The sequence below is a fragment of the Heterodontus francisci genome, unplaced genomic scaffold (assembly GCF_036365525.1).
Source record: "Heterodontus francisci isolate sHetFra1 unplaced genomic scaffold, sHetFra1.hap1 HAP1_SCAFFOLD_1898, whole genome shotgun sequence".
Classification (NCBI taxonomy): domain Eukaryota; kingdom Metazoa; phylum Chordata; class Chondrichthyes; order Heterodontiformes; family Heterodontidae; genus Heterodontus; species Heterodontus francisci.
The window spans coordinates 15,540-42,421 of NW_027141756.1; the positions used below are offsets into that span (position 1 = coordinate 15,540).

The 26,882-nt window shown below is 57.1% G+C and overlaps 1 pseudogene; it reads left to right on the plus strand.

The window, feature by feature from the left end:
- Positions 1 to 21,128: 21,128 nt before the first annotated feature.
- On the plus strand, positions 21,129 to 21,237 carry LOC137364670 (U2 spliceosomal RNA; annotated as a pseudogene).
- Positions 21,238 to 26,882: the final 5,645 nt, after the last annotated feature.

Here is a 26,882-nt window from a genome sequence, read left to right on the forward strand (position 1 = left end):
GGTGATGCACGGTGACCACCCCCACAACCCCCTCCCCCCCTTCTCCCCCACCCTCTGGACCCACCGCCTCTCCCAATGTGTTTTAATGTGCTTAAATACATCTCCAATTGTTTGGTCATGGTGACAAGATCTTCTTTGATCTTTGGTTTATTAACTGTGATGAAACCAGATTCCGGATTTTGGTGTTTTTTTGAAACAGTGGCAGTTTAGATTTGTGACTAGCCCACACTCTGTCTCTCACCTGCTGTGGATGTACAACTGAGATTACAGACAACAGGAGACTGTGTGGGGCCCACACAAATCACCTGAGGAAGCAACCAGAGATTTTCTCCAATAAACATTACCAGTAATATTAATCCTGCCTGGGAGTGGGGCAGCAAGACCACACCTGGTCAAATCATTACTAGGTGCAACATTTGTAATTCAGGGAGCCCCAGCACCTCTCAGCAGGCTTCAGATTTTTGAGGGTTGCCGTAACTGGGTATTGGCGACTGATATAATTAAATATTGGGGACTGGATACTGGGTTCTGATATAATTGGATATTGAAGGTTAATAGAACTAGGCATTAGGGATAATATGACTGGATAGTGAGGACTGAAAGAAAGAAAAAAAAAAACGAGGGTTATATACAGAGTAAAGCTCCCTCTACACTGTCCCCATCAAATACTCCCAGGACAGGTACAGTACGGGGTTAGATACAGAGTAAAGCTCCCTCTACACTGTCCCCATCAAACACTCCCAGGACAGGTACAGTACGGGGGGGTTAGATACAGAGTAAAGCTTCCTCTACACTGTCCCCATCAAATACTCCCAGGACAGGTACAGCACTGGGTTAGATACAGAGTAAAGCTCCCTCTACACTGTCCCCATCAAACACTCCCAGGACAGGTACAGTACGGGGGGGTTAGATACAGAGTAAAGCTCCCTCTACACTGTCCCCATCAAACACTCCCAGGACAGGTACAGTACGGGGGGGTTAGATACAGAGTAAAGCTCCCTCTACACTGTCCCCATCAAACACTCCCAGGACAGGTACAGCATGGAGTTAGATACAGAGTAAAGCTCCCTCTACGCTGTCCCCCATCAAACACTCCCAGGACAGGTACAGCACTGGGATTGGCTGCCCACTGATTTGGGAGCCTGAGTGCATCAACGAGGTGCAGCTGAGAGTGCTGGTGGCAGTTGGAGGTTGCAGAGGTGGAGAGAGGAGCTACACTGAGCAAGGGAGAGCTTCTACAAATAAGCAGAGGAAAACTCCAACAACAATCACCTTTAAAAGAGAAGAAAGTGACATTCTTTTTTTGTTGGAAACAAGGCTTTGTCTGGAGGTGGGTGCTGAACACCAGTAATTTACTTTGGACTGTTGGGGGAGGAACAAGTGGCTGGAACAACAAGGGGTGGGGCTGCCAATTCAACAGGAATCTGTGCTGCTGCAAAAGCACACAGGAAAGCTCCCTCCCCACCCCAATTGCCAAGCCTGGGTCAGCTGAAGCTGCCCAGCTAAACAGACGGAAGGGGATAGATAGTGCCTGGGCAGCTTCAGCTGACCCAGGTGAAGACGACTCCCCCAACCAGAAGACCGGAAGACCAACTTCAAAGACTGTTTTAAGTGTACTGTGAGCACCACCTCCAGAAAGCAAGTCATCCCTTCCAGCCTGCCTTTGCCTCTCCTCTATTACCTCAGCCTCTCCACTAACCTGTTGTTTGTTTGTTTGTCTTTTCAAATTTTTCTGTGAATCTGTTATTTAGTGTGCAAGTCCACAATTTGGGGTGGGTTTAGCTCTTGGACCCATGGCAAGCCCTTCATCACCGGTGGCGGGGCCCTCTACTACCTATGCAGCTGCAGCTTCTGTGGCTGCCCACGTGGCCCCGTCACCCTTTAAATTATTGACATGCAGCCATGGGGTGAAGAGCTATCCCCACCCCACCGCCACGGCACAGTGGCGCAGTGGTTAGCACCCGCAGCCTCACAGCTCCAGGGACCTGGGTTCGATTCCAGGTACTGCCTGTGTGGAGTTTGCAAGTTCTCCCTGTGTCTGCGTGGGTTTTCTCCGGGTGCTCCGGTTTCCTCCCACAAGCCAAAAAACTTGCAGGTTGATAGGTAAATTGGCCATTATAAATTGTCACTAGTGTAGGTAGGTGGTAGGGAAATATAGGGACAGGTGGGGGTGTTTGGTAGGAATATGGGATTAGTGTAGGATAAGTATAAATGGATGGTTGATGTTCGGCACAGACTCGGTGGGCCGAAGGGCCTGTTTCAGTGCTGTATCTCTAATCTAATCTAAAAAACATGTCTATTGAGGCCTGCGTTAAGGCAATGGCCGTGGTTGTCGGCCCCTCGGCCATTGTTGCGGCCTCAAAGATGTATGGGAAGGCTGTGTTCTTTTTGAAGACCGAGCGGGGCGGTGTCCCTGGCCCTGAGTAAAGGGCTCACTGTGGGGGGGACCTTCCTGCCAGTGGACCCTCTGGGGGCCACTGCGCATCGGATAATGTTGTCCAACGTCCCACCCTTCATTCCCAGTGAGCTCCTCCTCCCCCACCTGCACCATCTGGGGGAGGTGAGGTCGGGGATCACCCCAGTCCGGCTCGGTCTTCGGGAGCACAGCCTCCAACATGTCTACTCCTTCCGCCGCCAGTTATTTATGCAGCTGGCGCGGGAGGAGGACACGGAGGGCCAATTTAATGTGGAGTTCCAGGGGACGGCCTACCGCGTCTTTTGGACCTCGGACGGGGCGCGATGCCACGTCTGCAAGGGGGTGGGGCATGTTCGGAAGAACTGCCCCAACCTCCCGGCCGCCAGCTCCACCTCGGCGGCCCAGAGTGGTTCCACAGCACCTCCTCCCACTCCCCCCGCACATCCAACAGACACCGCTCAGTCGGTTCCGGAGGCTGTGGTTTTCACAGCCTCTGGCGGGGAGGGGAGCGTCCGTCCGAGCGGAAGGAAGACGCGGGGAAAAAAGAAACATCGTGAGGCGCGTCCCCTGGACACTTTGACTCAACCCGAGCCTGAGCTCAGCCCAAAGCCCATTCCCATGGAATCCACCTGTCCCAGGGCTGGGCTCAGGCCCAGGGTGACTAAAAAAGGAAAAAAGGGTGCGGAGGCGGAGGCCTCTGATGACATGGAGGTCTCTGAGTCTCCGCGCCCAAGTGCGAAAAAGAGGAGAAGGCACCCCTCCACAGAAATAACACAGGGCCCTGAGGTGCAGGGCCCATCTGTTGGAGGGGAGCTGCCTCCTGTTTCTGGTCCTCAGGTGCCCCCTACCGCCACCACCAAGGCTGCAAAGTCCGGGCAGGTGCTCCCTATTCCTCAGGATGGAGGGGAGGGGATGGCCCCGGTACGTGAGGCCCCTCCTGAAGGAGTAAGTGGGGCCCTGCTTGTGGTGGGGGAGCCTGGGGAAACCGCCCATTCCGCCACTGCTACTGGGTCGGGTGTCCTGAATGAAGGGGAGGGCGAGGCCCCAGAGGGTCGGGCCTCCCAGCCGGAGTCCACCACCAACCAGGAGACACCCGACCCAGTTATAACTGAGAATGCTGCCCCATCTGCTGGGCCTGTGGGTGCTGGCGGAGCGGGAGATGGCCTCCTCTTGCCGCCTCCAGTCTCGGCTCCGGCTGGTTTCCCGGAGTCCGGATCTTCTGTCTCCCCTGGACCAGTCATTGGCCTGGGGATGGAGGTGGAGGGGGGTCCTGAACCGCTGGTGCCTACAGGCTCCAGTTTCACAATAGAACCCAGAGAGGACTCCTCCGCCATCGATCCTGGGGGTGGGATCGTGACGGAGGCGGGACCAGCTGGCGCGGCCGGGACGTCCGCCCCACAGTGTGTGGTGGATGTGTTGGCCGCTGGCGGTGACGACCCGGAGGAGGATGGGGATTCGGTGCGGGGCACGGAGGATGATCTTGATTCCATCGCCAGTGAGGTGGTGGAGTCCCTCGTGCCTCCCACCGAATCTCCTCTCATCCCCACGGCGGAACTCCGGGATTTCCTCGCGGCTTGCAGAGGTTGCCGCAATAAAGTTCAGCTGGCCCTCGACCGTTGGTCGAATCTGGCGCTGATCATCCAGTCCGTCCGTGCCGCCCTTAAGATAGCGGGCAAGCGCGCGGACGTGAAACTGGTTGAGAGGCGCCGTTTTAATGTGTTCCTCAATGGGTTGCTGGGGGAGTGGAGGGCCAGGTGCACTTCCACTCCCTCCTCACAGTGAGCTGTTGGTGACGGGTTTTAAGTACCTTTGACATGAAGATAACCATAGCCAGCCTCAACATCAACGGCAGCAGAGGGGCTCACCGCAGATTTCACAATCTCTCAGTCCTTAGGGAAGGGAGATACGCGGTGAGCTTTCTGCAGGAAACCCACACCGTTCCGGGAGACGAAGCCACCTGGCTCCTGGAGTGGCAGGGTGGGGTCTACATGAGTCACCTCACCCCTATTTCTAGTGGGGTGGCGATCTTGTTGGCCCCGACTTTTCAGCCGGAGATCTTGGGGGTCAAGGAGCTAGTGCCGGGCCGCTTGCTCCACCTCGCCGTTCGCCTGGGTAGCGTGCCGCTCCACTTTGTGAACGTGTACGCGCCCAGGCCCGGCGCTTTGCAAGCGCGCTTCTTTGAAGAAGTGTCCGCTCTCTTGAGCTCCATCGATAGCGGCGAGTGCATCATCCTCGGGGGGGATTTTAACTGCACCCTCGAGGTGGGGGATCGCTCCGGTCCCCAGCGCGGCCAAGCGTCGGTGGAGAAGTTGAGGGGACTGATCAGCTCCCTTAACTTGGTGGACGTCTGGCGGAATCTCCATCCCGACTCCAGCGCCTTCACGTGGAGGTCTGGAGGAGGGGGGGTCGCGAATCGACCGCCCTCTACATTTCGCAGGCGTACGTCTCCCGCGTTTCGGCGGCCTCCATGCGGCTGGTGCCGTGCTCGGACCACCGCCTGGTGTGGGCGGAGTTCACTCCGCTCCGCACGCGGGCGGGGTCCGCGTACTGGCACTTTAACAACCGGCTGCTGGAGGACGTGCGATTTCGGGACTCGTTCTGTCGATTCTGGGCCGACTGGAGAAGGAAGCAGGGGGGCTTCCCCTCCTTGAGGCTATGGTGGGATGTGGGCAAGACTCACATCCGCGTCTTCTGTCAGGAGTACGCGAAGGGGTCGACCAAGAGGCGGGAAGCCGAGGTCGGGCGCCTTGAGAGGGAGGTGCTCGACTTGGAATCCCGCCTCGGTCATGCCGTCGCGGACCCGGCCCTGTGGCAGGCGTACAAAGAGAAGAAGGGCGCGCTGAGGAACCTGCAGCTCATAGGGTCCCGAGGCGCGTACGTGAGGTCGCGGATCCAGATCCTGGAAGATTTGGACCGCGCCTCACCCTTCTTCTACTCGCTGGAAAAATGGCGGGGGGTCCGTAAGCAGCTCGTCGAGCTGCTGGCCGACGACGGATCCTCCATCGCGGATCCGGAGGGAATGGGCCTCCTGGTCCGGACGTATTACAGTGCGTTGTTCTCTCCGGATCCGTCCAGCGAGGATGCGCGCAGAGTTTTGTGGGAGGACCTGCCGCAGGTCAGCCCGGAGGGCGCCGAAGGATTGGAGGCTCCGCTCACGTTGGCGGAGCTGACTGGCGCCCTCCACCAGCTCTCGAGGGGCAAATCCCCAGGGCTGGATGGGTTGACCGTGGAGTTCCTCAGGGCGTTCTGGGACGTCCTGGGGGACGATTACGCGCGGGTCCTGGGGGAAAGCCTGGCGACCGGGGAGATGCCCCTCTCGTGGCGCAGGGCGGTCATCGTCCTGCTGCCGAAGAGGGGCGATCTCCGCCTGCTTAAAAACTGGCGTCCGGTCTCCCTCCTCAGCACGGATTATAAGATCTTTGCCCGGGCTATGTCTACCCGCCTGGGCTCCGTGCTGGCCCACATGATCCACCCCGACCAGTCCTACACGGTCCCGGGCCGGTCCATCCAGGACAACATCCACCTGGTCCGGGACCTGATCCATCTTTCCCAGAGGACTGGTCAGTCGGTCGCCTTTCTCTCCCTCGATCAGGAGAAGGCGTTCGACAGGGTGGATCACGATTACCTTTTCGGGACTCTGCGCGCTTTCGGACTCGGGCCGCATTTCGTGGCCCGGGTCCGACTTTTTATACGCTGCCGCAGAGTGTCTAGTCAAAGTTAACGGGTCCTTGACGGCGCCCCTTCGCTTTGGGAGAGGAGTGCGTCAGGGGTGCCCCATGTCCGGCCAATTGTATACCATCTGCGTGGAGCCCTTCCTGTGCCTGCTTCGCAGGAGGTTGACGGGATTGGCTCTGCGCGAGCTGGCCATGCGGGTCGTCCTCTCGGCTTACGCCGACGACGTGCTCCTCGCAATCACAGATCCCGTTGACTTGCGGAGGATGCGCGACTGCCAGCAGACCTTTTCTGCCGCGTCCTCCGCGAGGATCAATTGGGAGAAATGTTCCGGACTCCTGGTTGGTCAGTGGCGGGTGGACTCCCTGCCGGAGGAGATGACACCTTTTGCGTGGAGCACCACGCACCTCCTCTATTTGGGAGTCCACCTTAGCCCCGCTGAGGAAGCCTGGCCGGCAAACTGGCAGGAGTTGGAGGCGAAAGTCACCGCTCGGCTGGGGCGCTGGACAGGACTGCTCCGAGTGCTTTCCTACAGGGGCCGAGCGTTGGTCATAAACCAACTGGTGGCCTCCATGCTGTGGTACCGGTTGGTCACTTTGGCCCCGCCCCCTGTATTTGCCACCAAGATCCAGAAGAAACTCGTCGATTTCTTCTGGGGCAAGAGGAAACACTGGGTCTCTGCCGCGGTCCTGAGTCTCCCGATCGAGGAGGGCGGTCAGTCGCTGGTGTGCGTCCGCACCCAGGCTGCGACTCTCCGCCTTCGGACCCTGCAGAGATACCTGTACGTCGAGCGTCCTCCCAGATGGTGTGCGCTGGCGACGTATTTTTTTCCGCCAGTGTCACTGCCTTCAAGACGACACGCAGCTCCCGGTGGAGTCCGTTAGCCGCGCCTCTCTGAGGGAGTTGCCTGTCTTTTACCGGGATCTTTTCCGAGTCTGGAACATGGTCGCCTCCAGTCAGGGCGCTCCCCCGCCGGCGGAGGAGAGCGCCTCGGCTGTCCGGGCGGCCGACTCCGGGGACGGTCCGGCGGGCGGAGGAGTAGCCGAAACCCCCGGGACGCCCCTCACTGCGGGTGGCGAGGGGGCTCGGGAGTGCGGAGCGATCCCGGCCGAGCTGACCCCCGCTCGGCCGGAACTGCTCATCGGACCCAGGCCCCGAAACCCTCCTCGGGAGCCGGTCCCGCACAACCCGAGCCGCCTCTCGGAAATGCCCTCCGTGCCATTCCAATCGGCGCGGAGGGGGTTTCCTGTACGGGCTGCTCCTGCACACTCTCCACTTCCTCGCCCTCGTCAGCCGGCCGGACACGCCCTGGCGGTCCGCGTTGCCATCTGGCGGCGAGGGGAAACCCCGATGGAGGTCTCTCTACGCGGGAGTCTTCCCCCTTTACATCGGGGACCTGGGGTGGAGGGTGCTGCACAGAGCAGTCCCGTGCAATAGGCTTTTAAGTAGGTTCACGGACTCCCAGGCCACCTGTACTTTCTGCGGCCTGGACGAGTCCGTGTTCCACATTTATACGGAGTGTGCGAGGTTGCAGCCCCTATTTGAGTATCTGAAGGGGCTGCTCCTCAAATTCTGGCTGCACTTCAGTCCCACGCTCCTGATCTTTGGGCACCCGGTGCGGAGGGGCTTGGGCCGGGAGGAGGATCTCCTCGTCGGTCTGCTCCTGGGCCTGGCCAAGGTGGCAATTCACAGGTCCAGGTTGCGGGCCGTCGGGGGGTCCGTCCTCCCCGATTGCCTGCCCCTCTTCCGCGGTTACGTTCGCGCCCGGGTGTCCCTGGAAAAGGAGCATGCGGTGTCCGCCGGTACGCTTGAGGCCTTCCGCGACCGGTGGGCACCGCAGGGACTGGAGTGCATCGTCGACGCCGAGAATGGCATTTTAATTTGAGTTTTTTGTTTATTTATCTGTTTTAATAAAGTTATTTTAAAACTGTAAATATGTACATAAAGGGGGCCTGAGGGATAAAGGCCCCCTCGATAAAAAAAAGAAAAAAAAGAAAAAAAAAAAAAAAAACGTGGGTTAGATACAGAGTAAATCTCCCTCTACACTGTCCCCATCAAACACTCCCAGGACAGGTACAGTACGGGGGGTTAGATACAGAGTAAAGCTCCCTCTACACTGTCCCCCATCAAACACTCCCCAGGACAGGTACAGCACTGGGATTGGCTGCTCTCTGATTTGGGAGCCTGAGTGTTGAGAGCCTCAACGAGGTGCAGCTGAGAGTGCTGGTGGCAGTTGGAGGTTGCAGAGGTGGAGAGAGGAGCTGCACTGAGCAAGGGAGAGCAGCTACCAACAAGCAGTGGAAAACTCCAACAACAGTCTCCATTAAAGAGAAGAAAGGGACATTTTGTGGAAACAAGGCTTTGTCTGGAGGTGGGTGCTGAACACCAGTAATTTACTTTGGACTGTTGGGGAGGAACAAGTGGCTGGAACAACAAGGGGTGGGGCTGCCAATTCAACAGGAATCTGTGCTGCTGCAAAAGCACACAGGAAAGCTCCCTCCCCACCCCAATTGCCAAGCCTGGGTCAGCTGAAGCTGCCCAGCTAAACAGACGGAAGGGGATAGATAGTGCCTGGGCAGCTTCAGCTGACCCAGGTGAAGACGACTCCCCCAACCAGAAGACCGGAAGACCAACTTCAAAGACTGTTTTAAGTGCACTGTGAGCACCACCTCCAGAAAGCAAGTCATCCCTTCCAGCCTGTCTTTACCTCTCCTCTCTTACCTCAGCCTCTCCACTAACCTGTTGTTTGTTTGTTTGTCTTTTCAAATTTTTCTGTGAATCTGTTATTTAGTGTGCAAGTCCACAATTTGGGGTGGGTTTAGCTCTTGGACCCATGGCAAGCCCTTCATCACCGGTGGCGGGGCCCTCTACTACCTACGCAGCTGCAGCTTCTGTGGCTGCCCACGTGGCCCCGTCACCCTTTAAATTATTGACATGCAGCCATGGGGTGAAGAGCTATCCCCACCCCAACATGTCTATTGAGGCCTGCGTTAAGGCAATGGCCGTGGTTGTCGGCCCCTCGGCCATTGTTGCGGCCTCAAAGATGTATGGGAAGGCTGTGTTCTTTTTGAAGACCGAGCGGAGCGGTGTCCCTGGCCCTGAGTAAAGGGCTCACTGTGGGGGGGACCTTCCTGCCAGTGGACCCTCTGGGGGCCACTGCGCATCGGATAATGTTGTCCAACGTCCCACCCTTCATTCCCAGTGAGCTCCTCCTCCCCCACCTGCACCATCTGGGGGAGGTGAGGTCGGGGATCACCCCAGTCCGGCTTGGTCTTCGGGAGCACAGCCTCCAACATGTCTACTCCTTCCGCCGCCAGTTATTTATGCAGCTGGCGCGGGAGGAGGACACGGAGGGCCAATTTAATGTGGAGTTCCAGGGGACGGCCTACCGCGTCTTTTGGACCTCGGACGGGGCGCGGTGCCACGTCTGCAAGGGGGTGGGGCATGTTCGGAAGAACTGCCCCAACCTCCCGGCCGCCAGCTCCACCTCGGCGGCCCAGAGTGGTTCCACAGCACCTCCTCCCACTCCCCCCGCACATCCAACAGACACCGCTCAGTCGGTTCCGGAGGCTGTGGTTTTCACAGCCTCTGGCGGGGAGGGGAGCGTCCGTCCGAGCGGAAGGAAGACGCGGGGAAAAAAGAAACATCGTGAGGCGCGTCCCCTGGACACTTTGACTCAACCCGAGCCTGAGCTCAGCCCAAAGCCCATTCCCATGGAATCCACCTGTCCCAGGGCTGGGCTCAGGCCCAGGGTGACTAAAAAAGGAAAAAAGGGTGCGGAGGCGGAGGCCTCTGATGACATGGAGGTCTCTGAGTCTCCGCGCCCAAGTGCGAAAAAGAGGAGAAGGCACCCCTCCACAGAAATAACACAGGGCCCTGAGGTGCAGGGCCCATCTGTTGGAGGGGAGCTGCCTCCTGTTTCTGGTCCTCAGGTGCCCCCTACCGCCACCACCAAGGCTGCAAAGTCCGGGCAGGTGCTCCCTATTCCTCAGGATGGAGGGGAGGGGATGGCCCCGGTACGTGAGGCCCCTCCTGAAGGAGTAAGTGGGGCCCTGCTTGTGGTGGGGGAGCCTGGGGAAACCGCCCATTCCGCCACTGCGACTGGGTCGGGTGTCCTGAATGAAGGGGAGGGCGAGGCCCCAGAGGGTCGGGCCTCCCAGCCGGAGTCCACCACCAACCAGGAGACACCCGACCCAGTTATAACTGAGAATGCTGCCCCATCTGCTGGGCCTGTGGGTGCTGGCGGAGCGGGAGATGGCCTCCTCTCGCCGCCTCCAGTCTCGGCTCCGGCTGGTTTCCCGGAGTCCGGAACTTCTGTCTCCCCTGGACCAGTCATTGGCCTGGGGATGGAGGTGGAGGGGGGTCCTGAACCGCTGGTGCCTACAGGCTCCAGTTTCACAATAGAACCCAGAGAGGACTCCTCCGCCATCGATCCTGGGGGTGGGATCGTGACGGAGGCGGGACCAGCTGGCGCGGCCGGGACGTCCGCCCCACAGTGTGTGGTGGATGTGTTGGCCGCTGGCGGTGACGACCCGGAGGAGGATGGGGATTCGGTGCGGGGCACGGAGGATGATCTTGATTCCATCGCCAGTGAGGTGGTGGAGTCCCTCGTGCCTCCCACCGAATCTCCTCTCATCCCCACGGCGGAACTCCGGGATTTCCTCGCGGCTTGCAGGGGTTGCCGCAATAAAGTTCAGCTGGCCCTCGACCGTTGGTCGAATCTGGCGCTGATCATCCAGTCCGTCCGTGCCGCCCTTAAGATAGCGGGCAAGCGCGCGGACGTGAAACTGGTTGAGAGGCGCCGTTTTAATGTGTTCCTCAATGGGTTGCTGGGGGAGTGGAGGGCCAGGTGCACTTCCACTCCCTCCTCACAGTGAGCTGTTGGTGACGGGTTTTAAGTACCTTTGACATGAAGATAACCATAGCCAGCCTCAACATCAACGGCAGCAGAGGGGCTCACCGCAGATTTCACAATCTCTCAGTCCTTAGGGAAGGGAGATACGCGGTGAGCTTTCTGCAGGAAACCCACACCGTTCCGGGAGACGAAGCCACCTGGCTCCTGGAGTGGCAGGGTGGGGTCTACATGAGTCACCTCACCCCTATTTCTAGTGGGGTGGCTATCTTGTTGGCCCCGACTTTTCAGCCGGAGATCTTGGGGGTCAAGGAGCTAGTGCCGGGCCGCTTGCTCCACCTCGCCGTTCGCCTGGGTAGCGTGCCGCTCCACTTTGTGAACGTGTACGCGCCCAGGCCCGGCGCTTTGCAAGCGCGCTTCTTTGAAGAAGTGTCCGCTCTCTTGAGCTCCATCGATAGCGGCGAGTGCATCATCCTCGGGGGGGATTTTAACTGCACCCTCGAGGTGGGGGATCGCTCCGGTCCCCAGCGCGGCCAAGCGTCGGTGGAGAAGTTGAGGGGACTGATCAGCTCCCTTAACTTGGTGGACGTCTGGCGGAATCTCCATCCCGACTCCAGCGCCTTCACATGGAGGTCTGGAGGAGGGGGGTCGCGAATCGACCGCCTCTACATTTCGCAGGCGTACGTCTCCCGCGTTTCGGCGGCCTCCATGCGGCTGGTGCCGTGCTCGGACCACCGCCTGGTGTGGGCGGAGTTCACTCCGCTCCGCACGCGGGCGGGGTCCGCGTACTGGCACTTTAACAACCGGCTGCTGGAGGACGTGCGATTTCGGGACTCGTTCTGTCGATTCTGGGCCGACTGGAGAAGGAAGCAGGGGGGCTTCCCCTCCTTGAGGCTATGGTGGGATGTGGGCAAGAAGGAGTACGCGAAGGGGTCGACCAAGAGGCGGGAAGCCGAGATCGGGCGCCTTGAGAGGGAGGTGCTCAACTTGGAATCCCGCCTCGGTCATGCCGTCGCGGACCCGGCCCTGTGGCAGGCGTACAAAGAGAAGAAGGGCGCGCTGAGGAACCTGCAGCTCATAGGGTCCCGAGGCGCGTACGTGAGGTCGCGGATCCAGATCCTGGAAGATTTGGACCGCGCCTCACCCTTCTTCTACTCGCTGGAAAAATGGCGGGGGGTCCGTAAGCAGCTCGTCGAGCTGCTGGCCGACGACGGATCCTCCATCACGGATCCGGAGGGAATGGGCCTCCTGGTCCGGACGTATTACAGTGCGTTGTTCTCTCCGGATCCGTCCAGCGAGGATGCGCGCAGAGTTTTGTGGGAGGACCTGCCGCAGGTCAGCCCGGAGGGCGCCGAAGGATTGGAGGCTCCGCTCACGTTGGCGGAGCTGACTGGCGCCCTCCACCAGCTCTCGAGGGGCAAATCCCCAGGGCTGGATGGGTTGACCGTGGAGTTCCTCAGGGCGTTCTGGGACGTCCTGGGGGACGATTACGCGCGGGTCCTGGGGGAAAGCCTGGCGACCGGGGAGATGCCCCTCTCGTGGCGCAGGGCGGTCATCGTCCTGCTGCCGAAGAGGGGCGATCTCCGCCTGCTTAAAAACTGGCGTCCGGTCTCCCTCCTCAGCACGGATTATAAGATCTTTGCCCGGGCTATGTCTACCCGCCTGGGCTCCGTGCTGGCCCACATGATCCACCCCGACCAGTCCTACACGGTCCCGGGCCGGTCCATCCAGGACAACATCCACCTGGTCCGGGACCTGATCCATCTTTCCCAGAGGACTGGTCAGTCGGTCGCCCTTTCTCTCCCTCGATCAGGAGAAGGCGTTCGACAGGGTGGATCACGATTACCTTTTCGGGACTCTGCGCGCTTTCGGACTCGGGCCGCATTTCGTGGCCCGGGGTCCGACTTTTATACGCCGCCGCAGAGTGTCTAGTCAAAGTTAACGGGTCCTTGACGGCGCCCCTTCGATTTGGGAGAGGAGTGCGTCAGGGGTGCCCCATGTCCGGCCAATTGTATACCATCTGCGTGGAGCCCTTCCTGTGCCTGCTTCGCAGGAGGTTGACGGGATTGGCTCTGCGCGAGCCGGCCATGCGGGTCGTCCTCTCGGCTTACGCCGACGACGTGCTCCTCGCAATCACAGATCCCGTTGACTCGCGGAGGATGCGCGACTGCCAGCAGACCTTTTCTGCCGCGTCCTCCGCGAGGATCAATTGGGAGAAATGTTCCGGACTCCTGGTTGGTCAGTGGCGGGTGGATTCCCTGCCGGAGGAGATGACACCTTTTGCGTGGAGCACCACGCACCTCCTCTATCTGGGAGTCCACCTTAGCCCCGCTGAGGAAGCCTGGCCGGCAAACTGGCAGGAGTTGGAGGCGAAAGTCACCGCTCGGCTGGGGCGCTGGACAGGACTGCTCCGAGTGCTTTCCTACAGGGGCCGAGCGTTGGTCATAAACCAACTGGTGGCCTCCATGCTGTGGTACCGGTTGGTCACTTTGGCCCCGCCCCCTGTATTTGCCACCAAGATCCAGAAGAAACTCGTCGATTTCTTCTGGGGCAAGAGGAAACACTGGGTCTCTGCCGCGGTCCTGAGTCTCCCGATCGAGGAGGGCGGTCAGTCGCTGGTGTGCGTCCGCACCCAGGCTGCGACTCTCCGCCTTCGGACCCTGCAGAGATACCTGTACGTCGAGCGTCCTCCCAGATGGTGTGCGCTGGCGACGTATTTTTTCCGCCAGTGTCACTGCCTTCAAGACGACACGCAGCTCCCGGTGGAGTCCGTTAGCCGCGCCTCTCTGAGGGAGTTGCCTGTCTTTTACCGGGATCTTTTCCGAGTCTGGAACATGGTCGCCTCCAGTCAGGGCGCTCCCCCGCCGGCGGAGGAGAGCGCCTCGGCTGTCCGGGCGGCCGACTCCGGGGACGGTCCGGCGGGCGGAGGAGTAGCTGAAACCCCCGGGACGCCCCTCACTGTGGGTGGCGAGGGGGCTCGGGAGTGCGGAGCGATCCCGGCCGATCTGACCCCCGCTGGGCCGGAACTGCTCATCGGACCCAGGCCCCGAAACCCTCCTCGGGAGCCGGTCCCGCACAACCCGAGCCGCCTCTCGGGAATGCCCTCCGTGCCATTCCAATCGGCGCGGAGGGGTTTCCTGTACGGGCTGCTCCTGCACACTTTCCACTTCCTCGCCCTCGTCAGCCGGCCGGACACGCCCTGGCGGTCCGCGTTGCCATCTGGCGGCGAGGGGAAACCCCGATGGAGGTCTCTCTACGCGGGAGTCTTCCCCCTTTACATCGGGGACCTGGGGTGGAGGGTGCTGCACAGAGCAGTCCCGTGCAATAGGCTTTTAAGTAGGTTCACGGACTCCCAGGCCACCTGTACTTTCTGTGGCCTGGACGAGTCCGTGTTCCACATTTATACGGAGTGTGCGAGGTTGCAGCCCCTATTTGAGTATCTGAAGGGGCTGCTCCTCAAATTCTGGCTGCACTTCAGTCCCACGCTCCTGATCTTTGGGCACCCGGTGCGGAGGGGCTTGGGCCGGGAGGAGGATCTCCTCGTCGGTCTGCTCCTGGGCCTGGCCAAGGTGGCAATTCACAGGTCCAGGTTGCGGGCCGTCGGGGGTTCCGTCCTCCCCGATTGCCTGCCCCTCTTCCGCGGTTACGTTCGCGCCCGGGTGTCCCTGGAAAAGGAGCATGCGGTGTCCGCCGGTACGCTTGAGGCCTTCCGCGACCGGTGGGCACCGCAGGGACTGGAGTGCATCGTCGACGCCGAGAATGGCATTTTAATTTGAGTTTTTTGTTTATTTATCTGTTTTAATAAAGTTATTTTAAAACTGTAAATATGTACATAAAGGGGGCCTGAGGGATAAAGGCCCCCTCGATGTGAAAAATATAAAAGGGGCCTGGGGTATAAAGGTCACCTTGTTTAAAAAAAAAAAAAACGGGGGTTAGATACAGAGTTAAAAAAAAAAAAAAAAAAAAACGGGGGGTTAGATACAGAGTAAAGCTCCCTCTACACTGTCCCCCATCAAACACTCCCAGGACAGGTACAGTACGGAGGTTAGATACAGAGTAAAGCTCCCTCTACACTGTCCTGTCAGTGATGCGTTTGTTGCTCTGTGTGGAGCCAGGTTTATTTTGGGAGTGAGGGTTAGGGTTTTCTCCCAGTGATGTGTTGGGATTGATTAGTGTGCTGTCAGTCTGTCGGAGATGGGATTGTGATTCAGATTGATCCAACCGGACCACCTTTCTCCAGAGTGTTGTTTCTGACTCACCAGCCGAGGGGACAGTCCAGGGCAGCCGGAGGTCAGACTGTGAACGGAACGTCCAGACCACGGAAAAAAAAAAAAAAAAAAAAACCGGGGGGTTAGATACAGAGTAAAGCTCCCTCTACACTGTCCCCATCAAACACTCCCAGGACAGGTACAGTACGGGGGTTAGATACAGAGTAAAGCTCCCTCTACACTGTCCCCATCAAACACTCCCAGGACAGGTACAGCACGGGGGGGTTAGATACAGAGTAAAGCTCCCTCTACACTGTCCCCCATCAAACACTCCCAGGACAGGTACAGTACGGGGGGGTTAGATACAGAGTAAAGCTCCCTCTACACTGTCCCCCATCAAACACTCCCAGGACAGGTACAGTACAGGGGGTTAGATACAGAGTAAAGCTCCCTCTACACTGCCCCCCATCAAACACTCCCCAGGACAGGTACAGTACGGGGGTTAGATACAGAGTAAAGCTCCCTCTACACTGTCCCCCATCAAACACTCCCAGGACAGGGACAGCACGGGGGTTAGATACAGAGTAAGGCTCCCTCTACACTGTCCCCTTCACTCCTGAGAGGGGGAAAGAGATGGGATAGGGAGACGAGGGGAAGACAAGATGACAGCGGAGAGGTGAGATGGTGGGAGGGGTGGGGAGGTAGGATACTCTCAGTCTATTACGATAGATCTGTTACCACAGAAATAAAAGCCTGGTTGCTTTGGAAACTGGAAGTTATTGGTGGGACAGCGTACTGAGCTACACTTTACTCTGGTCCAGTCGCTGATGTCACTCGGAGTATAATTAATTTGTGACATCCAACCACCGCCTCTTGTACGGAGGGCAGTTAACGGAGCAGACAGTCACCAAGTAGTTTCAGGGGAAAGTTAGCAGACAGAAACCTGACATCGAGCCACGTGAGGAGAGGGAGGTTTTACGGAGTGTCTTAAAAGGAGGGGGGGGCAGAGGGGCTCGGGGAGGGGATTCCAGAGCTCGGGGCCCCAGGCGGCTGAAGGCACGGCAGCCCGAGGCGCTATACAAATGCAAGCTATTGTCGCACTAGAGCCCCTGGTGGACATGAAGGTCAGGAGCGACTGAGCAAAAGAAAAAATGCAGCCTCGGTGTCATTCCCTGCTTCGGCTGTGGGCCCGGAATCACATTGAGCTCCAAATACCGAGGGACGCAGCGAATTATTGAGCAGGATCTGCTTATCACGTTGGATTAGTGATGGCAGTCCCTCATTCAGCGCTGAAACAGGCCATTCGGCCCATCCTCTCCGTGCCAGTGTTTCTGCTCCACACGAGCCTCCTCCCACCCCCTACTTCATCTCCCCGCACCCCACCCCGCCCATCACCATATCCTTCTATTCCTTTCTCCCTCGTGTGTTTATCCAGCTTCCCCCACCCCACCCCACCCCATTAACAAATGGCAAGTTCCACATTCATAGAAACATATAAAATAGGAGCAGGAGTAGGCCCTTCGGCCCTTCGAGCCTGCTCCGCCATTCGTTATGATCATGGCTGATCATCCAACTCAGTAACTATTCCCACTTTCCCCCCATACCCTTTGATCCCTTTCGACCCAAGAGCTATATCCAACTCCTTCTTCAAAACGTACAATGTTTTGGCCTCAACTGCTTTCTGTGGTTGTGAATTCCACAGGCTCACCACTCTCTGGGTGAAGAGATTTCTCCTCATCTCAGTCCTGAAAGGTTTAACCCGTATCCTTAGACTATGACCCCTGATTCTGGACTCCCCCACCATCGGGAACATCCTTCCTGCATCCACCCTATCAAGTCCTGTTAGAATTTTATAGGTTTCTATGAGATCCCACTCACTCTTCTGAACTCCAGCGAATATAATCCTAACCGACTCAATCTCTCCTCGTACGTCAGTCCCGCCATCCCAGGACTCAGTCTGGTAAAGCTTCTCTGCACTCCCTCTATAGCAAGAACATCCTTCCTCAGATAAGGAGACCAAAACTGCACAGAATATTCCAGGTGTGGCCTCACCAAGGCCCTGTATAACTGCAGCAAGACATCCCTGCTCCTGTACTTGAATCCTCTCGCTATGAAGGCCAACAGACCATTTGCCTTTTTTACCGCCTGTTGGACCTGCATGCTTACCTTCAGTCAATAAAGTATTTTTCAAGTGTGGTCACTGTTGTAATGTATAAAGGGGTATAATACGCCCCTCAATCTCTCTCAGGAACCTGCTCTGACTGAGGTGGAAGAATTCTCTAACAGCCCAGCAGAGCGTCAATGAGCAGAAACCTCCCTCGGGTGATTAATCTGGAGGATTTTACATGTGCTGCTCAGTCTGCTCGATTATGAGTTACAACAAATGACTGCTTTTAATTCTCTGTAACCTTCCTTACTGGATCACCACAATATCACCCCTTCCCTGTGTTAGATCACTGCTCCCCGTCACTTCGCAGAGTGCCCGGTGTGACTCCGAGAAGCTTCTGCCGGGGTTCTGAGAGTCCAGAGGCTGTAAGGAAGATCCAGCACTCACTCTCTCCCCCTCTCTGTCTGCCTGTCTCTCTTTCTTTCCCTGCCTCTATCTCACTCCCTTGCTCCCTCCGTCTATCTCTTCCCCTGACTTTCTCTCCGTGTTTGTCTGTCTCTTTCTCTCACCCCCCTCTCCCCGTGTCTGTCTCTCTCTCTCCCCCTTACTGTGTCTCTGTCTCTCTCCCCCACCGTGTCTGTCTGTCTCTCCAGTTTCCTCTTGTGTGTGTGTGTATCTAGCCAGCCCACAGAGATACCTCTTTAATTAAAAAACGGAAACCCTTTCGAATAGCCTGGGAGCAGCGGATAATCCAGGATTTAGTTCCCAACGCCTGGAAATCCCGATACAATGAACCTTTTGTTGTGTTTAACTCTGTGTGGATATTTTATCACCCCAGGTAAGGGCATGCACTCTCTCCCTCCCCTCTCCTCTTACCCCCTGTTCACGTGAGTGGGGTTCGAGCGTACACGAGTGTGAGTGTCCGCATGCAAGCTAGTGTGTCTGTGCATGAGATGTGTCAGACTGTGTGAGTGTGTGTGTGAGAGTGTGAGCGTGGGAGTGAGACAATCATTGTGTACAGGTGTGAGTGCGAGTGTGACTGTGTGGAATAAGTGTAAATGGGTGCACGCAAGCAGGTGTGCACATGTGTATGTGTTTTAGAGTGCAGATGTGTGCGGCTGAGTGTGTGTGGGGGGGGTGCGGGGGTGTGGGAGGACGTGCGCGAGAGAGTGGAGCGAGGGGTGCGAGAGGAGGGGTGTGGAGAGAGAGAGGGGGGGGTGTGGAGAGAGAGAGGGGGGGGTGTGGAGAGAGAGAGGGGGGGTGTGGAGAGAGAGAGGAGGGTGTGGAGAGAGAGGAGGGGTGTGGAGAGAGAGAGGAGGGGTGTGGAGAGAGAGAGGGGGGGTGTGAGAGAGAGAGGGGGGTGTGGAGAGAGAGAGGGGGGGTGTGGAGAGAGAGAGGGGGGGTGTGGAGAGAGAGAGGGGGGTGTGGAGAGAGAGAGGGGGGGTGTGGAGAGAGAGAGGGGGGTGTGGAGAGAGAGAGGGGGGGTGTGGAGAGAGAGAGGGGGGGTGTGGAGAGAGAGAGGGGGGTGTGGAGAGAGAGAGGAGGGGTGTGGAGAGAGAGAGGAGGGGTGTGGAGAGAGAGAGGAGGGGTGTGGAGAGAGAGAGGAGGGGTGTGGAGAGAGAGAGGGGGGTGTGGAGAGAGAGGGGGGTGAGAGAGAGGGGGGTGTGGAGAGAGAGAGGGGGGGTGTGGAGAGAGAGAGGAGGGGTGTGGAGAGAGAGAGGGGGGGTGTGGAGAGAGAGAGGGGGGTGTGGAGAGAGAGAGGGGGGGTGTGGAGAGAGAGAGGGGGGGTGTGGAGAGAGAGAGGGGGGTGTGGAGAGAGAGAGGGGGGGTGTGGAGAGAGAGAGGGGGGGTGTGGAGAGAGAGAGGAGGGGTGTGGAGAGAGGAGGGGTGTGGAGAGAGAGAGGAGGGGTGTGGAGAGAGAGAGGAGGGGTGTGGAGAGAGAGGAGGGGTGTGAGAGAGAGGAGGGGTGTGGAGAGAGAGGAGGGTGTGAGAGAGAGAGGAGGGGTGTGGAGAGAGAGAGGAGGGGTGTGGAGAGAGAGAGGGGGGGGTGTGGAGAGAGAGAGGGGGGTGTGGAGAGAGAGAGGGGGGGTGTGGAGAGAGAGAGGGGGGGTGTGGAGAGAGAGGGGGGGTGGAGAGAGAGAGAGGGGGGGTGGAGAGAGAGAGAGGGGGGTGGAGAGAGAGAGAGGGGGGGTGTGGAGAGAGAGAGAGGGGGGGTGTGAGAGAGAGAGAGGGGGGGTGTGGAGAGAGAGAGGAGGGGTGTGGAGAGAGAGAGGAGGGGTGTGGAGAGAGAGAGGGGGGGTGTGGAGAGAGAGAGGGGGGGTGTGGAGAGAGAGAGGGGGGGTGTGGAGAGAGAGAGGGGGGGTGTGGAGAGAGAGAGGGGGGGTGTGGAGAGAGAGAGGGGGGGTGTGGAGAGAGAGGGGGGGTGGAGAGAGAGGGGGGGGTGAGAGAGAGAGGGGGGGGTGGAGAGAGAGAGAGGGGGGGTGGAGAGAGAGAGAGGGGGGTGGGGAGAGAGAGAGGGGGGTGTGGAGAGAGAGAGGGGGGGTGTGGAGAGAGAGAGGGGGGGTGTGGAGAGAGAGAGGGGGGGTGTGGAGAGAGAGAGGGGGGGTGTGGAGAGAGAGAGGGGGGGTGTGGAGAGAGAGAGGGGGGGTGTGGAGAGAGAGAGGGGGGGTGTGGAGAGAGAGAGGGGGGGTGTGGAGAGAGAGAGGGGGGGTGTGGAGAGAGAGAGGGGGGGTGTGGAGAGAGAGAGGGGGGGTGTGGAGAGAGAGAGGGGGGGTGTGGAGAGAGAGAGGGGGGGTGTGGAGAGAGAGAGGGGGGGTGTGGAGAGAGAGAGGGGGGTGTGGAGAGAGAGAGGGGGTGTGGAGAGAGAGGGGGGTGTGGAGAGAGAGGGGGGGTGTGGAGAGAGAGGGGGTGGGAGTGAGAGAGGGGTGTGGAGTGCGAGAGAGAGAGAGGGGTGTGAGAGAGAGAGGGGGGTGTGGCGAGAGAGGGGGGGGGGGGTGTGGAGCGAGAGGGGGGGTGTGGAGAGCGAGAGGGGGTGTGGGGCGCGAGCGGGATGTTTTTCTCAGTCCATCTCTCTTTACGCTGCCTCTCTACTGATCCTCTCAGACCTCTGTAACCTGCGGGATTTGTAATTTTCTTGGTAAATCACTGCCTCGCCCACTCACTTTTCCCTGTTTTTGTTTTTACTGCCCAGCGTTTGCTGGTGGTTTGCTCCCTGCCTGCAAACAGCGGAGGTGAACATTTTCATTTGTGTTCGAGCTTTACCTGGCGATAGACACCCTCCATCCCATCACAACAAAGAGAGACCATTTCAGACTTTTAGCTTAATTCGGGTTTCGCTGAAACTGAGGATTATCTCTGTCTCTCTCTCTCTCCCCATCTTAACTTCTCTTATTCTCTCTCTTCCTCTGTCTCTCTTCTTCCCTCTCTTTCTCTCTTCCACCCCACCCACCACCCCCTGTTCTTGTCTCTCCCCTTCTCTCCCTGTCTCTCTCATAACCTCCACCTAGTAGTGATGTCTCTCTCTCTCTCTCTCTCTCTCCTGTCTTTGTGCAGTGTGGGTATTCCGAAAGCAGTGTTACCATTGCGAGGAATTCCAGGGTGAACAATGACTGCCCCCACCCACAGTTCATCATGAACTGCACGGCCAACATGCAGGACGCCTGTCAGAAGGAAGTCATTGTCTGCAGCGATGGTAAGACACTAAGCTCGACTGTGAGCTTTGTTAGAAAGCTTCGGTCCAGTATCTCTCCTGAAGATAGTGCTCACCTTTACCAGGGAGTGTGCTGCCAGTAGCAGTGACCATCCAGCCAGTCTTTTCCCCTGGAAGTCTCGCCCCCTTTTGAAATGTTTGTAGATTTTGGCCGGAGATTAAATGATGCTTCTCGGCCTTTTGGCTAAGATCAAGTGTAGTATCTGTTCTTATCAGTGCTTACTTGATAGAGGGGAAACCATGATCAGTGGCTTTTGATCCTGGGGAAGCTTTGAGTAAAATGGCTATAACCAATCCTCGAGCTTCAGGCCAGGGAGTGCGGAACACCGTTCGGGTGGGGGTGAAGGACAAGGAAGGTCGATCGCACCATCTTCATCAAGAAAATCCTCTTCGATTGCTGTGCATTTCAAGCTACCCACATCTTCTGCCTGCAGGATTTCCCCAGCAGTGGATACTTCGACGTGACGTTCCGGAACGTGGCGGGATGCATGACGTTCCTGAAGGCGTTCAAGGAGAAAGGGGACCGGGCGCCACTGTCGATCCTCACAGCGGAGCCGCTCTTCACGCTTCCGTCACAACGGGACCGGGTGGTGACGATTCACCTCTACAACCCCCATGTTCCGGTGGTGGATGTACTCACCTTCCTCGCCAGGTACGTCGAGGTGGCCGGCAGCAGCACTGATGTCAAGGACCCCTTTGGGATTTGGACCAGCAAGCGGCAGGTCGAGGTGACCTTGAAGGTCGATCCCAGTGGAGCCATCATCCATCCTCCCTCCAGCTTTGCTATCGGGGGAAGCCGAGGCTTCTTGGTCTACGCTGGGCAGCCCAGAGTTTGCCGCACCTGTGGCAAATCTGGTCACGTGGCAGCCAACTGCAGCACGGTTGTTTGCAAGAACTGCAAGGAGGAAGGCCATCAGACCAAGGACTGTAAGCAGACTAAGTGTTGCAACTTGTGCGGTGCGGCAGGCCATCTCTACAAAACCTGCTCCAAATGCTGCCTCAGTTATGCTCAGGCGACAAGGTCCAAGGAAAGGCCGGGAGAAGGAACGATGAAGGCGTCCGCTGTTCGAAAGGAGACAAGCAACCTTCTCCGCAGTGAGGAACTTCAACCTGAGAAGAAGGAAGGAAGGGGAGGCAGCTGAAACCAGCGACCCAGCACCTACCACCTACCCTGCGCCCAGAAACCCCTCCTCCACAGACAGAATCAATGGAGGAGGAGGCAGCAGATGGACAAACAGGTCAGTGGCAAGTGTTACAAAGGAAAACCACAAAGAAAAAACCTCCAAAAGCGGAACAGGCCACCACCCAAACCAGTGGCAAGAGGAGGCTACCGTCTGAGACAGACTACAGCAGCTCCTCTTCACTGGACGAGGAACGACAGCACCTTCAAAAGAGGCGGCAGAACTCAAAGGAGCTGGAAGATAAAGCACCCCAGCCCCCGGGCACTGGAAGCTGTGATGGGCCCAGCGCGCCCCAAACCCAAAGCACCAAACCTAGCGACATGGCCAGCGCATCCAGCTCCGGGACACCGAGAGCAAAGACACGTCTGGCGCACCTCAGCTCCGGGAAGCCGGGAGCAGTGATGTTTTCGAGGAGGATCGGGGGGAACAGCAGAGGATAACCCAATCCTTGCTGCCGACAAGACCCCCCCGATGTCACCCCAGCAAAACAAACCCTGCATGAAAAACCAGGAGGGGTTTCTGAGCCCAACGATCGTGAAACAGCTTGTGTACACTATGGGTATGCAGGAACACACTGAAGGACTGGGACTAGCAAGGATAAATGGTATGGGAAGCAACAACTAACTTAAAAATGGGTATAAGGATTGCTTCAATTAACATGCGTAGCATTAAATCCACTACGCGATGTGTTTCAACCTTGGATTACCTCGCCAAGGTCAAAGCCGACCTACTGTTTCTGCAGGAGTGTGGAATACCACACCTCAGCACCTACAGGCAATGTTTGCGATGGTGGTCCCACGAGCCATCGATATGGTTAGGGAGTAATGATTCCCGTTCCTCCAGCCTGGGTATTCTGCTGCGGGGAGGTAACTTCACCATCTCTGAAGTTAAGGAGGTGGTGGGCGGTCGCCTCCTCGTAGCAGATGTAATGTACAATAATGCTCCGCTCCGGTTGATCAACATGTACGCCCCGGTTCAATGCAGTGAGCGGCTGACCGTCTTCCAGCAGCTCCCACTGCTGCTGGCGACGTCCAGGCCGGTCATCCTAGGCGGTGACTTCAACTGCATCATCGATGCAGCTGGACGATCCGGCAGAGACAACAGCAAACTGGACGCTACGTCCAGATTCCTAATGGAAACAGTTAAAGATGCCAAACTGCACAACGTCTTCAGCAAACCTGCAGACGGAGCGCAGCGTAGATACACATGGTCAAGATCAGACGGGTCTGACCATTCCAGGATTGACTTCCTGTTTGTGTCCCGTGCTGTCACGGTCAGATCCACCGACGTCAAGCCGATGTTCTTCTCAGACCACTGCCTCTTACTGGTCGACTGTCACTTACAGGATGACCAGCGGATTGGCAGAGGGACATGGAAGCTCAATGCTACACTGCTAACCCCAGAGAACATTGAGGAACTCAAAAGGGATTACAAAGGTTGGAGAACGGTGAAACCCCTCTGAGTCTCCAGTTCACTGGTAGGAAGCGATCAAGGAGATCAAGAGGTTCTTTATCCTCAAAAGTGTTCAGAGGGCGAGAGAGAGACAGAGGGAAATGTCCCGACTCCAGAAAAGTATGCAAAATCTGCTCCAGCTGCAGTCGATGGGGGTCGAGTTCAAGGAGGATCTCCATGAGGTGAAGAGCCAGCAGGCCTCGCTCTTTGCCACGGAGGCCTCCAAGATCATCTTCCAGTCCAGAGTCCGCTCCGTTGAGCAGGATGAGACATGCTCGTGTTACTTCTTCCAAAAGGTACACACAGAGAGCTCTGTGATTAGAAGCCTGAAGGAAGAGGATGGCTCGGTAACGTCTTCACAGTCCGACATACCAAGGATCAGCAAATCCTTTTATGCTGGGCTGTATGACGCGAAGCCCACAGACAACAGAGCCTCCCAGTCCTTCCTGTCATCTATCACAGAGGTCTTAGATGACAGCACGAGGGAGAGACTGGACAAGCCGCTAACTCTGGACGAACTGACAAAGGCCGTCAAGTCCTTCGAGACGAGTAAACTCCCGGAAACGATGGCTTACCGGTTGAGTTGTATTTGGCCCTGTGGGACTGGGTCGGCCCGGACCTGCTGGAAGTATACGAGAGTATGCTCCTGGCCGGCAGCATGTCAGAATCCATGCAGAAAGGCATCATCACCCTCATCTACAAGCGGAAGGGGGGAGGTCAGAAATCAGAAATTGACGTCCCATCTCACTGCTTAATGTTGACTACAAGATTCTGTCCAAAGTCATAGCCAAGCGAGTCAAGTCTGCTCTGGAGTCGGTGATCCACCCCAATCAGACCTGTACTGTACTTGGCAGGAAGATCTCCGATAGTCTCGCGCTACTCAGGGGTACAATCGTCTATGTGCGGGACAGGAGGGTGGACACCTACCTCATCCGCCTGGACCAAGAGAAGGCCTTTGACAGGATATCGCACACCTACATGATGGACGTGCTTTCCAAAATGGGGTTTGGGGAGGGAATCTGCAATTGGATCAAACTGCTCTACACAAACATCAGTAGCGCAGTCTCAATCAATGGGTGGGAATCGGAAAGTTTCCCAATCCAATCTGGAGTCAGACAGGGCTGTCCTCTGTCCCTGGTCTTGTTTGTTTGCTGTATTGAACCCTTTGCTGAGTCTATTAGGAAGGATGCGAGCATAAGAGGGGTGACAATCCCAGGCAGCGGAGGCACTCAGGTTAAAACCTCCCTGTACATGGATGACGTCGCCGTCTTCTGCTCGGATCCGCTGTCTGTGCACAGACTGATGAGCATCTGCGACCAGTTCGAACTGGCCTCGGGAGCCAAAGTTAACCACGGCAAGAGCGAGGCCATGTTCTTTGGGAACTGGGCTGACCGATCCTTTGTCCCCTTCACCGTCAGGTCAGACTACCTGAAGGTGCTGGGGATATGGTTCGGAAGGGCCGGGGTGTGCGCCAAAAACTGGGAGGAGCGAGTAGCCAGGGTACAACACAAGTTGAGCATGTGGGAGCAGCGATCTCTCTCCATTGTGGGTAAGAACCTGGTCATCGGGTGCGAGGCGCTCACGTTGTTGCTGTACGTGGCGCAGGTCTGGCCCAGACCCCACTCCTGCGCTGTGGCGGTCACCCGAGCCACTTTCCGCTTCATCTGGGGATCCAAATGGACCGGGTCCAGAGGGACACGATGTTCAAACCTCTGGATAAGGGCGGGAAAAATGTACCCAACGTGGCCCTCATCCTGATGACCACCTTCGTGTACGACTACATCAAGCTGTGTGTAGACCTCCAGTACGCAAACTCAAGTGTCACTACGTGCTGAGGTTCTAGCTGGGCCTGGTCACATTGCCGCGGAACGCTCCATCCAGTTGGACTGTGCCGTACCACCTATCCTTCTTGGAACAGTTTCTGCGGAAAAACACCTTTGACCACCGATCCATCAGGCAGTGGTCTGCATGGAATGTCCTCAAGGCCCTACGGGAAAAGGAGACGGTGGATCCTGTCGGATGGTTCCCCGAGCAGACCGCCAAAGTCATTTGGCAGAATGCCTCATCACCAGAACTTTCAAACAAGCACCAAGATGTAGCTTGGCTGGTGGCGAGAAGAGCCCTCCCCGTCAGATCCTTCCTGCACGCCCGAAGTCTCACCCCCTCCGCACAATGCCCTCACAGTGGCTGTGGTGGGGAAGAGACGGTTGCCCACCTCCTCCTGAAATGTGTCTTTGCAAAGCAGGTGTGGAAAGAGATGCAGTGGTTTTTGTCGAGGTTCATCCCCAGCAGCTCTGTAACACAGGAGTCTGTGCTCTACGGGCTGTTTCCAGGGACGCACACCAAGACAAACATCAACTGCTGCTGGAGGACTATCAATTCGGTGAAAGACGCCCTTTGGTCTGCCCGAAACTTGCTGGTCTTCCAGCGAAAAGAGTTGTCCACCACCGAATGTTGCAGACTGGCACGTTCCAAGGTCCAGGACTACGTGCTGAGGGACGCACTAAAGCTTGGGGCAGCCGCAGCAAAGGCTCAATGGGGAAAGACCACAGTGTAAGGTTCCCCCCACCAAGCTGGACTGAGGGGCTGGATCCATGGGAAACCCCTTCAACTGTATCGGGAAAATTTCTGTCTCCTGTATTATGTAAAAATGTATCTGGCAGGACAAATGTGAAATGGAAGGGTTGTGAGGCAACTCACTCCTGTATAGAAGGAAACTGATCTCCTTTGCACTGTTTGTATTTTTTGACTTGGTGCTGTCAGAAACTGTTTGGTAATGTATTTTTTTTTATGATCTCCTTTGCACTGTTTGTATTTTTTGACTTGGTGCTGTCAGAAACTGTTTGGTAATGTATTTTTTTTTTCCAGATTTTATGAATAAAGTATATGTTGGAAAAAAAATTAAATGATGCAGTGAGGTAGAACGGTCGTTTCACCTCAGTGACTGGGGATCAAACTCAATTGACACTAATCTTAAAAATACTCTACTGTCTGACAGCTCCTAGACACGTTAGTGGGAATAAGTGCCCAGTCTCAATCATCACACACTGGAATCAGGTCCATTGCACAGAACTGGGCCGAACTCCTGACAAGTTTCCAGTAATTAGACAGGGGCGAATGTGGGAGAATGGGATTTAATATCTGGAATTTCAATGGACGCAAACCCCTTCCCATTCACTCCCACCGTACACAATCCCAATGGACCCAAACCCCTTCCTGTTCACTCCCACTGTACACAATCCCAATGGACCCAAACCCCTTCCTGTTCACTCCCACTGTACACAA